This window comes from Sebastes fasciatus, chromosome 9, assembly GCF_043250625.1.
Source record: "Sebastes fasciatus isolate fSebFas1 chromosome 9, fSebFas1.pri, whole genome shotgun sequence".
Lineage (NCBI taxonomy): Eukaryota > Metazoa > Chordata > Actinopteri > Perciformes > Sebastidae > Sebastes > Sebastes fasciatus.
Window position 1 is genome coordinate 25,808,962 of NC_133803.1, and position 13,739 is coordinate 25,822,700.

At 43.4% G+C, this 13,739-nt stretch overlaps 2 long non-coding RNA genes across 2 annotated transcripts in view; one reads left to right on the forward strand and one right to left on the reverse strand.

Moving 5' to 3' along the window:
* LOC141774344 (uncharacterized) overlaps nucleotides 1-13,739 on the reverse strand; it is a 57,152-nt gene that overhangs the window by 21,406 nt on the left and 22,007 nt on the right. The window lies entirely within an intron of this gene.
* The window catches only part of LOC141774345 (uncharacterized), a 170,982-nt gene continuing 166,027 nt past the window's right edge, over nucleotides 8,785-13,739 (forward strand). Inside the window, exons 1-2 of the long non-coding RNA XR_012595306.1 lie at nucleotides 8,785-9,045; nucleotides 9,242-11,034. This is a non-coding gene — a long non-coding RNA (uncharacterized LOC141774345). The remainder of the gene's footprint in view (nucleotides 9,046-9,241; nucleotides 11,035-13,739) is intronic.

Consider the following 13,739-nt stretch of genomic DNA (forward strand, 5'->3'; position numbering starts at 1 on the left):
AAGTTCACACTACACAACCTGTTGTCTTATAATCGGGAGACTTTAAGTCATTGAGGTTTTCACACTACATGACTGACCGGCGACCCCTCCTCTACCGTGTTTCCCCTCAACAACTTGTCTCGCGCTCTCATTGGCTGTAGCTCGTGGACGGAGTCCCCGACAAGTCCATATTTTTGCATGCTAGTTATCTGGAATGTGGTACGAACACCGATCTCTTGGGCGACATCAAAGCTTTTTTGATCCACCCTGACTTCCTCCCTATGCAGCATTTCTCGCTCTTTATACTTCCTGGTGCACGATTACGTGGATTACATACAAATTGATTTTGTGCTCATTCTGAAAGCTGCAGCCACAGTTCTGATGAGGATAAAGAAACAACAGCACATTACACCTGTCCTCATATCAATGCATTGGCTTTCAGCACAGACTAGAGTTTGATGTAAGACAATAGAACTTTGAAAAGTAGAAGAACATGCTTATGACCAGTAGTTTATGGGGTTAATGCTAGTTAATGCTAGCACATTTTAGGATGGTGTTGCTGTATCACAAAATGTGTTTCCATCCACCTGCTGCACAATTAGCACATAGAAAAATGGAGTGGAAACGCCGGCAATGCTAAAAAATAAAGCAACATTTTGCCAAAAAAGGTTTTAAGCTTGTCTGAGGTAGAAAAGTTTGTGTATCGATAAAGCAAGATGTGACAAAGTGCAATGGAAACAGACTTGGTAAATAAATATAACACATATATAATGTTATTGTCTAGATAAAAAGCAGATTTCAGTAAATTCATCAGGGGAGAAACATTATAAAACCAGACATGGATGCCACCTGATTGTTGCTGTTTATATTATATCGTATACTGTATATTGGTAGAATTTAATTTTTTTTATTATTATTTTTTCTAACGTTTTTAACTTTTCTATTGTTATTTTTACTGCTTATTTGCACCAACAAACAAAAGCAAATTCCTAGTGTATACCTGATACACCCAGCAATAAACAAGATTCTGATTCTGATTAATTGTAAGACATTTTTGTGAACATTTTTATCTCAAACACCTGTCAGCAACATGTGTGTTTGTAGCACAGCCCCAATGGGAAATGAAGCCAAAACCATGACAGCGTTGATTAAATTAAACCCTAATTAGGTTTCATAATATGAGTTACAGGCTGTAGCTTTTTGTAAGATGCCAAAACTCCTGACAACTTGAAGTTTAGCAGCACCTCGAGGCAGCAAGCTGTTTTAAATGGAATAACTGCATTTAGTTATTTATTCTTTGTCCAGCTTCAATTGTTGACAAATGTTAATGGTTGAAAATTGTGCAATTGTCCTCACCAATTTTTGTGAGATCTGTACGTGAGATCCTGTTTCTCACGCGCTACGCCAGCACTCTTGTGTATCGTACTGTGAGGAGCTATTTGCCATCATTGATGTAACAACATGAAAATCCTTAATATTAATTGTACGCTGTGATTTAAATGGCTCTAATGAGTCGGGGCTGCAGACAGCTTCTGCCAAACATTTCTGAGCAAAAGTTACAAAAACAAACCGTAGCAGACGTTGGGGTGAGTCTGTCAGTCTTGTGAAATCAAACCCATTAACCTCCTCTTATTCCCCCTCCTCCTCCTCCTCCTCCTTTACTGTAAACGGTGAAGAGTAAATACACCACAATGAGAGAGACTGAAGGCAAATAGAGCCTGGACTCTGCTCAGTTCACTCCCTCCTTTCATTCACAATCTTTCCCTCCTCTTCTCTTCCTTTCTTCAACCCTTATCATAAGTTCATGACTACAAAGTCAAACTGATTATTTTATATTTTTGCAATGAAATCATTATATATAATTAGCTTTGCTCCCTTGTCGGTACTGACTACAGATAAGTACCTCATACAACCCCACTTCAAATAATCCAAACTATCCCTCTAACTGCACAATGGGTCCTCCTAAATGTTGAATGTTAAATTTAACAATACATAAAACGTGCAGGTTTAAGAGGTGCTCCATTCAGTAGCGCATCTTCTAGTAACTCTCCTCTTTGAATGATGTAAAAGTATGTATATATCTTTATTACACACCTTTGTTGAATACTCGATTCTGATTGGTCAATCACGGCAATCTACGGTCTGCGTGGGCACAGTTCTGATGTCGGACTCTGGAGAACCGTCTTTGTGTCAAATTATTGATTTCTTAAGTAACTAGCCGTGTAATAAGAGGGACTCAACACATTCTCACTCTCAACTTGTCAAATACAGACGCGTGGTCAGTGGCCCTCGGCGTCTGATACCAACGCTGATACCGAGGCATCCTTTAGCTTCTGTATGAGACGCATCAGGCTTTCAACTAACTCCAATGTAAACCCATCCATATCAGTATTAGACGCTCTGAGCAACTGACATTGTATAAAGAGCAAGAAAATGTGCAAAGGGTTGGAGGGGAGGTTGGATGAGTCAAACAAACACATGACTTTCACCCAGGAGACCGATGTTTGTGTCCCGTGTGAAACCAAGTCAACGTTGACTTATTTTACCATAGTTTTGTTACGTGGCCTACTTAACTACAGTTACGTAACAAGCGTACTTATTTAACGTAACAAACGTACTTATTTTAACTCAAACCATGATCTTTTCCTAAACATAATGACGTAGTTTTGTTGCCTAAACCTAACCAAGTAGTTTGGTTGCATAAGTAAACCTAAAACTGAGAAAACCTATGTTGGAAGTTTATTTTGAAAAGAGACTGTATGCATGTAACAGGTGGAAACGGCATCCCTGACAAGTCCAAAACTGACGCCAGAGGGGAACCTAGAGCGTCATAGTTTGAAGCGTAGAGCCACTGACCAAGCTGTGAGTGAGAATGTGTTGCTATGCTATATGTTATACTGATATATACATATTAGTATTTTCTTACACAAAAGAAAATAATTAAAATTTAAGTTTGACTTTAAATTTTACACAAATTATATATACATTAATTTTCCAGTTTGTTAGGTACACTTAGTTGTGTTGAACTAATTAAGAGAGGAGATGATTCAACGGTACAATCTTTTTGGAGGCTGCAGTTTGTGGTGCTGTGGCGTTGAAATGCATTATGTTATACTAAAACTGTAAACAAACTAATTAAAAACAAATGCACGCACACAAAAACGTAACCCTCACGAACACACACACACACAGGAACAGCAGCCAAACAGGTGCACACACACACACTCCAGCCTTTTTCCCTTATTTTTCTACCTGATTAAACACTAAATTAGAAGGCCTTCATGTTCCTGCCTGGGAACTGGGCTCTGGCACACAACCTGGCTCGAGCTCTGCTCCAGATCCTGGGAAAAATCATCATGTATGGGACTTACACAATTTCCATGTAGAAATCCAATGGAACAATATTGATATTTTTAAAAGTATGTGTTTCCACCCCCCTTCATGCACACACACACTCTCTCTGGGACAAGGAGTTCATTGAGGGAAGAAAATGCAGCTAAGCCCTCTTGATTGCTGGAGCAGCCTTTTCCTTCGACTCCCTCGGGTCACCTGCTGCTTCACCCCACCGCTGCCATCGTATGCTCCTCCCTACTCGGCCATTTCTCTTTTTCTTTCTTTACATTGTTTGCCCACAGCGGGCCAAGAATGTGTTAATCTGCTGAGCACGCCAGCAGATTAATTGAGGGCGTTTTCCTTTGATCAGGACGACGGCAGGCTATCTAACGCTTGAAATATTTAAACCCAATCAGCGGTGATCAATTAGCAGAACAATAGCTCCGGGGTCGGAGTTGAGGAGCAGCAAGTGCCCCCTCGTCTTTCTCTCCTGCCTTCTTCTTCTTGTGTTATTTTTTCTGTCTGCTGATGATGACCCCCCGGCCAGCAATCAGGGCAGCGCAGGAAGGATTAGACGGACATTAACTATGATTAATGGGAAAAATAACAAGGCAGCCAAACAAAGGCTCCACTTCCATGGCATCTTGGAGCCGCTTTGAAGAGGGCTTCTCTTTTCTTGATCTCCTCGCACACACCGCACACATGTACACTCGCAAAATGTGCAAATATGCATAGATGTACACACAGATACGCACACATGCAAACCCCCCACACAAAACACACACTTTTCCATCTGTAGGCCGCCTTTCACCCTGACTGAGGACCTATAAATCAAAGCCTGAAGAAAGAGAGGGAGCCCAGGACTTGTGTTTGTGATATAAAGGAGCAGAGCATGTGTGCATGCATGTGTGTGTGTGTTTGTGAGAGATTTAAGGGGAACTGTAGGGCCATAAACCCCCCGGGCTGAAAGAGAACAAAGGGCAGACATTCATTAATCTCTTTGTGCAGGCCTCTATTCTCTCCACTCCACTGGAGTACAGTCAGCCACACACACTCTGCTGCACTACTTCTTAAAGCCCTGAAACACCAAGCTGACGGTCGGCCGTCGGACAGTTTGGGGCCGTCGGTGAGCGTCTGTTGCCCTAGTTTTTGCGGTGTGTCCCGCATCGTCGGCTCTAGTCTGCCCGTGTCGGAGTTTTTTCAGCCGATTCAGCATGTTGAATTGATGGCGGAGCCCGTCGGTGAAAGAAATCACTCTGATTGGCTGTTCAGCTTGAGCGAATCAGTCCACGAGAAGAGAAACAGAAGTGAAGAAAGCTAACAAATTAGTAAAGACAAGAGGAAAAACACAGAAGACTCATGTGGTCATTCCAATACACGGATATTTTCAAAGCGACATGGCCATCTGGAATGAAGATGTGTGAGTGTGAGTGTGAGTGGTGTGAAAATGGTCAGCAAACGCTGCTTTATTTCATAACAACGGCTTGTATATCCGCCATCCTCGGTCTTCCAGTTTCCCTTTTTGAATGAGAAATGGTGCCTTCAAATGGGGTCGTGTTTACCGTGTTCACAAAAAGAGTCCGTATGAACGCTCTTGCCGTATTCACGACCTCGTAGGTGGAAAATTTCTGAAAGCTCAGAGTTGACAAGTTGTGACATGGTTGGTGTCAGAAATGGCGGAGGCCATGGAAGTTAATTTTTCCGGTGCATAAGTGCATTTATTGTAATTTTAGTCATGAATTGTTTTTCTTCGTAATTTTATAACATGTCTGAGGAAAATGTTGATGTTTCCAACGGCCTCATCTGTTCCTCTGTCATTATGCCTTTGCATTTACTGCATTATGTTACCCACTTGCTAGCTTGCTAAATTGTTTGCCTCTGTGGCTTCTAGACGCCAACAGTAACGTACACAACTTCCCATGTTGTAAACACGAGCTCAAAAGTTTCATTTGAAGGCACAATACAACCTCCATATCTTCCAGTCGAATTCTAAGTTTTAGGACTCATTCCTGCAGCGCTGTATTAACATCAATATAACTTTCCGTATATAATTAGCTCGCAAAACTCTAAATATCTCAGTCCCAAAAGGGAAATTCTTGCAAACGATAATTATGTTATACAAACAGCCTCATCCTTTTCATCTGTCATTATAACTTTGCATTTACTGCATTATGTTACCCACTTGCTAGCTTGCTAAATTGTTAGCCTCTGTGGCTTCTAGACGCTGACGTTTATATTGCCGTTGCTTAGCAGCGGTGTTCTCACGACTTAGCACTTGAACGCCAAGCATATTGTGTACATGACTTCCCATGTTGTAAACACAAGCTCACGAGATTAATTTGAAGGCACCAAAATACAGACCATCGCCGCCTGCTTGTAGGGAGAGTTGTTTCTCTCACACAGGCGCAGAACGTACGTGGTAGTTGGCCGGTGGCTGTAGTCTTTGCGGTGTGTTTGAGTGCAACTTTTTGGCCAAGACAAAGGTGACGTGAGGCGACGCAACAGTCGGCCTTCGTTGCTGCTAGTTCTTTGATGTCGGTCTGGTGTGTCTGGACTCTTATATGTGACAACCTGCCTGTTCGGTGTGTGTGTGTGATCTCAAATCAGCCACATGTGGAAACACTGCTTCTTGAAAAATGCATCTTTACTGTTTATGTATTTCTTCCATCGATGTGGACACAAATAAATAAATGATTGTGTGCCCCGGTTGGTGTGTGCGGAGCTGGTGCTGCAGTCAGGCCAGGGAGGCAGGATGTTCCCATGCTATGGAGTGTCAGGCAGCTGGCTGGCCCGCCGCCAAGCCAAACCTGTGGCGGCTGGAAGGAGAGCGGCCCAGCACCGCGATCCAGTTACCATTTCCTCAATCACCAGGCAAGAGAGAAAGAGACCTGATGAGCAGTCTTTCCTGTCTACACAGGGATGATAAAATGATAGATTTGGAAGAGCAGGCTTGGCTGTGGGCAAACGCCCCGCGCCAGCTAAAGATGAAAGCCGCATGTCAAGTCTCACTCGGAAAGATAAACTGCCAATTCTCCTGTTTCTTCTTCTTCTTCTTCTTGTCCTCCCATCATGCCCATCGCCCTCCGCCTCCGTGGAAAAGGAGGGAGACGTGAAAGAAGGGGGGTGAAGTGTGTGTGTGTACCCCATATGGAAGCCATTCTCCCGTCCCTCCTGTAGTCGCTGCTGGGAATGGTTTTTGGCGTGCTCTGGAGATGAGCGCTGTGATGTCACATACTGGCACAGTACTGCTGTGTCAGTAAAGAGGAGGAGAAAGAGAGGACCAGGAGGAGGAGGGGTGGCGATGGCGGTCGGCGGGAGGAGGAGGAGGAGGGGTAGGAGAGTGAATTGCTGAGCCGCCAGTTTTTTTCTCACCGCACTGTAAATTAGCGTGCTGGGTCCCCTGATGGAAAACATTCAGGGGGCAACACCGAGGGGCCTCCTGAGATCCTAGAAAAGCGAGAGAGCCGTGTTCTGTTGAGGATGGGGGGGTTGGTTCGCTTTGTGGTGTCTTTTCAATTAAAAAAGGCCATGAACAAAACATCTCTTCCTCAGGACGAGTCCCAGCAGAGGAGCGAGAGCATGAGAGTCCTGATCTGAAACAGCACAGGCTGCTTCTAATAAAGTCTTTATGTACTCCCCCCGTTACGGAAAAATCAGAGGCGGTACAAACAGCACTCGCACTCCGCTGGAGATAATTAGGTAAAAATAGAAGTGCAATTTCCACTGGCGAATATTCCAGAGCTGCGGTGTTGTCACAATGAAGGTCTCTTGAAGTGGGACATGCTGCAATCTTCAGTCACACTCACCAACTCTGAATAAGTCGTCCATCATGAATAGTTTTGGACCGCTTTTCATTGCATCTGTTAGAACGATCAAAGGAGGTGAACTCTGTATTATGAATGAACTTCAGCCAGAGGAGCGACATGAGCATTTGTATTTAAATGATGTTGCCACAAGCTGACATGCACTGCAGCCATGTGAGTCTATATGCTGCTGGCTGCTGTTCAGAATCAGCTGAATTGCAGTAATTGGTCCATTTCTTTTTTCGATGTGAACTTCCAGCATTTTCAGTAATGGATGAAAATTAAGCTCTGAACATCAGACAGTTAATCTCGAAGGACTACCCGAGGCAGAACACACACAAGACGTAGCTTTTTGAAAGTGGCCTAAAGTCAGCAAATCCATTGGCGGAGGCTTTTCCATTGAATTACACTGATTTTGCTCCAAAATTATGCCGTTTTTAATGCAGGAGTGACCGAGCCTTTAGACATAGAGACACTAGAATTTAGTGCTATCATGGACTTAAGAAGTTCTTAGTCGACTAACACTCTCACGACTGATCGATTAGTTGATTTAATCAACTGATCTGAGTTTTTCCACAAAGAATCACACAAAAGCACCTCTTTAAATGTTGTGTTTACCAGAGATGTGCTCATAAGTTTCCTGGAAAGAAGTCATTCAGCATGAAAAAATGATAAAAAAAACAACTAATCGACTAAAAAAATCTTAGACTAATTGACTAAGAGGGGGCAGCCCTACTAGAATTACTAATATTGATACTATTATTGACATAAAATCTTAACTAAAGGTCCTCTCATTAGCTTTTTCTGGAGCTTTTAGGCACATCTCGCAGTCTTCATTAGCGGAAAGAGTTTACTTAGCGCAGTTGTTATCTCGTGACCTAGGTATGTGATAACAGGTGGTAGTATATTGGGGGGTTCTCTTCAAAGATGGTTCTCCATCCAATACAGTTTGTCCCTATAGGGGTCCCACGCAGCAAGCGCTAGCTGCGACGTCACGGTCGGTGCATGTGTGTCGATTTTGTCCACACATGACCCAGATCATCCACTCTACCGATACTTTACCCACCTTACTTCTGGATGCAGGTATAGACTACAAATGTGCAGAAAGGCCCATTTTAGCCAAGCTGTCCTCACAGAAAAAACGGCCGTATAAGTTGTCTGCAAGCAGCTTATTACGACACATATGTGCAACGTTTGTTGTTAGGCGTCGACCTGTAGTGGCCGTAGTAAGTATGACGGGAGCAAAAGAGGAAGTCAGGTGACGTAGAATTAGGAGCGATAAAGTCTGTGTAGGGGGGAAGTGGATGGACGGGTCAAACAAACACAGGACTTTCACCCAGGAGACCGCTGTTCGTGTCCCGTTTGAAACCAAAAGTCAACAAGATGAGTTAGTTTAAGTTACGTTAGTCGTAACTACGACAGTATGTTACCACGTACAAACATACTTATTTTAACCCAAACCATAATCTTTTCCTAAACCCAACCAAGTAGTTTTGTTGCCTAAACACAAGTAGTTCTGTTTCACAATGTTAACCACGTGAGACTGTTTCACTACATTAAAAAGAAGAGTCATAAATGTTGTTTTGGGAGCCTATTCTGTCATTTAGGTGTGAAGACAAGGAACCTCCTCTTCAGTTAAATAAATCCAGCCTGTATGTAGAGTGTTAATCCATGTCTTTATCTCTTTGCATAATCGTGTTTAGTTCTGTATGTCTCCCATAGCACTGTTTGTACTATGTATGCACTTAATGTGGGAAAGAATTTCCTCCTTGAGGACAAATAATAAACCATCCATCTACTTCCACAGGTGACGTGATGACTGCCGAGACGAGAAAACTATTTGCTGGAGCTGACTATGAGATGAAAGCACTGGGAAAAGCTAGCAAGTGGACCTACGTAGAGTAGTTTTTTTGTGTCTACTGTCTCCAAGGTCAGGAATGAACTTTAATCCTCAACTGTCAGTCTCGTCTGTAGATAATCTGTTTCAAGATAAATTCTCCCATAAATATCAAAAGTAAATGGTTTAAACATATCTGGGATTTAAGAAAAGGCCAATATTGAGCTGATACATGTCCGAATAACCTCACACATATAAACACACACTCCTCCCCCCCTCTTCCTTACAGTTTTGGAGAGACCTGATCTTCTGCTCTCAGGTTATAAATTTGGACAGAAAGGGGAGGCGAGGGGAGGCCAGTCTTTACGAGACTCAACTGTATTGACTGTGGCACACATGGTGATTGTGGGGGTCGAGGTGGATTCTGTCACATACACCTAAATTTAAGCCATTCCCAGAGGCCAGGCCAAACAAAGCCTCAGGAAAAGGCCCCTGCTCTGGTACGGTGGGCCGGCACAGCGCTGCTAGTCTGAAAAACAACAGGAAACACATGTGGAGGGCTGGATACAGGGAGGGGACGGCGGGCCCGCAGAGCAGCCAGGAACCAGGATCCCAGGACCGAGACCCCACCTGACCCTGCCGGTTCCCACTGACACTTCCTTATCCGCTACATTAGGGCAAAGGTCAGGCCAGGGGGACGGGCAGCAGATGTCAGTGCTGAGCTCAGCTACAGGAAGCAGCCTGGGCACAGCGTGAGGGAGTGAGAGGAAGAAATGATGGATGTTTTTGCCCTTTATCTATGGCGCTGTCACAGATAAACACGGCCTTAACGCTTAATGCTCCCGCAAAGCCATTCCTGCATTATAGATCAAAACAGCACATCAATACATCTTGATATGTATATACAAAGATAACAGTTATACCAGCCAGCTGGGATTAAAAAGCAACACCTGCGTCTCATACTCGACGCCGAGGTGGATGAGGGTCATCCAGCCATGTTTGTTTTGGGAACGAAGCCTCGTTCGTAGAGAGTGGGATTACAGAACGACTTGCACAGAGGCTGAAATGGGGTGTCAGCTGAGATGTGTATGAGGCCTTGTCTTCCTCAGGCTCATACGCAAGAGATGGATCACGAAAACGCACCCAACGCCCTTCCTCATCATCATCATCCTCCTCACTGTCATTTTCTTCTTTCATGTGCTTCTTTTCTGTTCTCTGTCGTTCCTCAGCGAGGCAGACAGAATGCAAGACAGAGTTTAGTCTGAGTTTGGGAAACGATAATCTCTTTCTATTCCAGCCACTCATCTCACAGCCAATGTCAATGTTTAGCCCGGCACAGTGAACGCAGCGAGCCGAGGGAAGTGATATCAGTTTCTAAAACTGACAAACACGCATAAAAGGGAACTGCAAATACAGCACCTCATTTGTTTTCTCCACAAATTCACTTATTTCTTAACATTACACATGTGCTATCAATTTAATTTGTTTTTTGTGTACTTTTATATCATTCAGTGATTTCTTTAAGTATGTTTTAACAAGAATATAATTTCCCCCACACTCCCCCGCAGTAGAGTGTACACTCTTTAAACAGCGTCCAGCTGCCAAAGTCTAAATGAGAAAAGCTCTGAGTTGATAAAAATGTTGATACACTTAACTGGGTCACCTTCAATTATTACTTTGCACTTACAGATATGACCTTTACCAGCAGCGGCAAAAGTCTGTCACTGAGTGACTGAGCGATGAAGTTGCACGATTGGTCGGCCGAGTGTTGGAGTTTCCTCATTGGTCGTTTCTCTTTCAAAATGAAAAGGCGGAAACAGTCCTTTGTTTACGTTTTTAGGGGGAGCGTTAGCGGTTCCACTCACTGGCGCAATCTCAACTTTATGCAAATGAGCCCGTCCAGCACGACACGTTTGGCTCACGGAACTTGGACCAAGCTGTGAAACTAGGCGATCTAGTTCTAAAATGAAGCGAGATTCAGCAGTGACATAGCCTATTTCTCGCTTAAAATGTTTTCAGAAGTAGATTTTGGTGGATTGTTTAGACGAAATAACAGAAAGTTTATGAGCAGGTCGCCATGTTGTTTCCTGTTTGAAACGGTAGGCAGAAAACCAGGGACCAATCAGGTCCATTCAACGAGAGGGTACGTCACCACTTGAACGGCCATTTGCGTGGAGCAGCGCATCCCCTACTGTCCTCGCTGCTAGATTTAACATTATAGACATGATCACTGACTATGTGACTATGTGACTGAAAATACACTGTGCAGCCATATACTCGGTTTTGACCGAGTCTTGTTCCATGACTAATACGAGACGATGATGAGACGGCACAGACGTCTTTAAACTCTAACTGTGATTATATCAACATGCAATATTGTTGATAAAAAAAAGACGAGACTAAAATGTGGTTTAAAAATTTAAAAAAATAACAAAATCTCTCTTTATTTTCGTTGACAAAAAGGTGCTTGTCTTTTTTCAATGCAGCAGTTCCGAAGAAACAAAATATAATTTTTAGAGTTAGTGCAGAAATAATACAGAAAGTTAGGCCACATTTCTAATTATTCTGACAAATTGATGGAAGTAATGAAGACCAGTTTTATTATAATGTGTTATTGGGTAATAAACGTACATATTCAGAGTCACAGTTTTGTTTCTGTCTGGTTGAAAAACCCCAGACATCGTTGTCCCCCTCGTTCTGAAACCGAACCGACACAGTTGTGTTTGACTGACATTTAGACACCCCTATCATGCCATGACTCATATTTTTATGTTAAATACATGTTTGCTATATTTCTTTCTCACTTTGATGAATCACACTGCAGTAAGTTACCACTGCAACCACCCAGTTTCCCCCCGCAGGATCATAAAAGTTTCATCTCATCTTAAAAACAATTTAAAACTTCCTGGCATAAACTTTTGTGTGTCATACGTGCTGACAGAATCATGCGTCAGAGCCTTGAGTAAAAACCCAAACCCCCTGATCCAAATCATGCAGCACTCCTCATAACTAAAAGTTTGATTTCTCAGGGATTATGTCTCCTGTCAGAACACGACGGTGCGATTCTTCATCCAGAGTCAACATCAGAAGAGACGGAGGCAGTTCGCAGGTGTGATCCCGACGTGCCGAGACGGACCGGCAAAAAAGAGGAGGAATGTGATCCAGTAACACACAGACGAACCAACTCAAACATGAGCCTGCACGTGTACCTATAAGCTTTCCATAGACTTCTGCTAATCGACATGGGAAACTGTTGATTCATTGAGAGTGGTTTATTGAAAAAAAATCAATCACTTCGATGCATGTTTGAACCGTGGGATTGAGGAGTGACTCTTTAAGATGAAGTTTGGATGAATTTCTTTCTCATTTGCTTTCCGTCCTCATTCGGCATGGAGCTCACAGGCGAAGCTATTCCGATGGTAATGAAAATAAATACAGGCCTTGGGAATCCGCGTCCATTCCAAGAGCCATTCATCTATGAAGCAACCTCATTCTTATATAACAGTCCCTATTTGGATTCGGTTCACATCACAGTTTATTTAACTTGATTTCCCTAAATAGGGTCCTGATTGGGTTGCATAAGGGCTCTGGGTCCTCAGTGGAAAGGGGTGGAGGGGGGGTTATGGGACGAGTAGAAGAGGGACGGGGTGATCAGGAGGAGAAAGAGAGTGGAAGAATAATGAGAGGGGGGTTTTAAGTTGTTTCAACTTCTGGGGAACCGGTTTGGCAGTTACATTACATAAATATGTAAGCCAGTCACTGCCGAAAACAAGCAATGTAAGAAAACATCACTGACATCTCCGTCATCATCATTCACATACAATCATAATCCAGCCTGAATTGCTCTTCGTCCCTCTTTGTACCAACCAAGCAGCAACCTCTGGTGCTGAGAGATGCCAAAAACTGCGGTTCCTCAAATGGCAACTTGAGGCTGGCTCCAAAAGCGAGTCCATCTCCACGGACCCCAGTGTTAAAATGCCTGACTTTACAGCAGAAAGATCATGTTTACAGCCTGGTAAAAAACACGGTTTTGGTCTCTATAGCTAATTACCCCGTTCATGACAACTGTTCAGGGGGTGAATGTTTGTATAACGGACATGTTTAATTTATATTAAGGCTTCAATTTAGGCATAATTGAGGGTGTGGTCTCTTTGAGTGACAGGTGAGCACCGTACCAGGTCGCTAGCTGCTAGCTGTCTGCTCAGCTCCACCCACGATCCACCTCTTTGCCTATTTTTGGATTAGCCGGGAGTCAGGGTGTGTCGTCACTGCCAAGATGGCGACAGCCGGAGCCACCCACTTTGAGCTTCACAACGGCTCTTCAGAAACCTATAAGTCTCGTCAGGGAGACGACGTCCATATTTTGTACAGCCTATGGTACCAACAGCATCAGACAACGCAAGATTTAGGAGTACTTACGCCTGTTTGTCTCAGTCGTAGAGCAACTTTAGTGGTGGCCATCGTATGTTAAACACACTGTAAAGGGCACATGTTGTTACCAACAAAACAAAAAAACAAGAGAGACAAAACCTTTCACTCCTCACGGAAAACAGTGAATAGCCAGTACATCAACAGAAAAATAGAACTGCACTCTTAAACAAACCAAATGCCACCAGAACGCGACAGAAGTCTCACAATACAAACAGCAAATGTTTTAGGATGGACATAACCTAAGAAGCCCTATAAACCAAAACAACTGAAAACACAGAGTCCAACAAGGCCAACATACAAGATGCACTTTAACGTACAGCAGACTACAGCCGTTGGCCAACTAAGGGATGACGTTC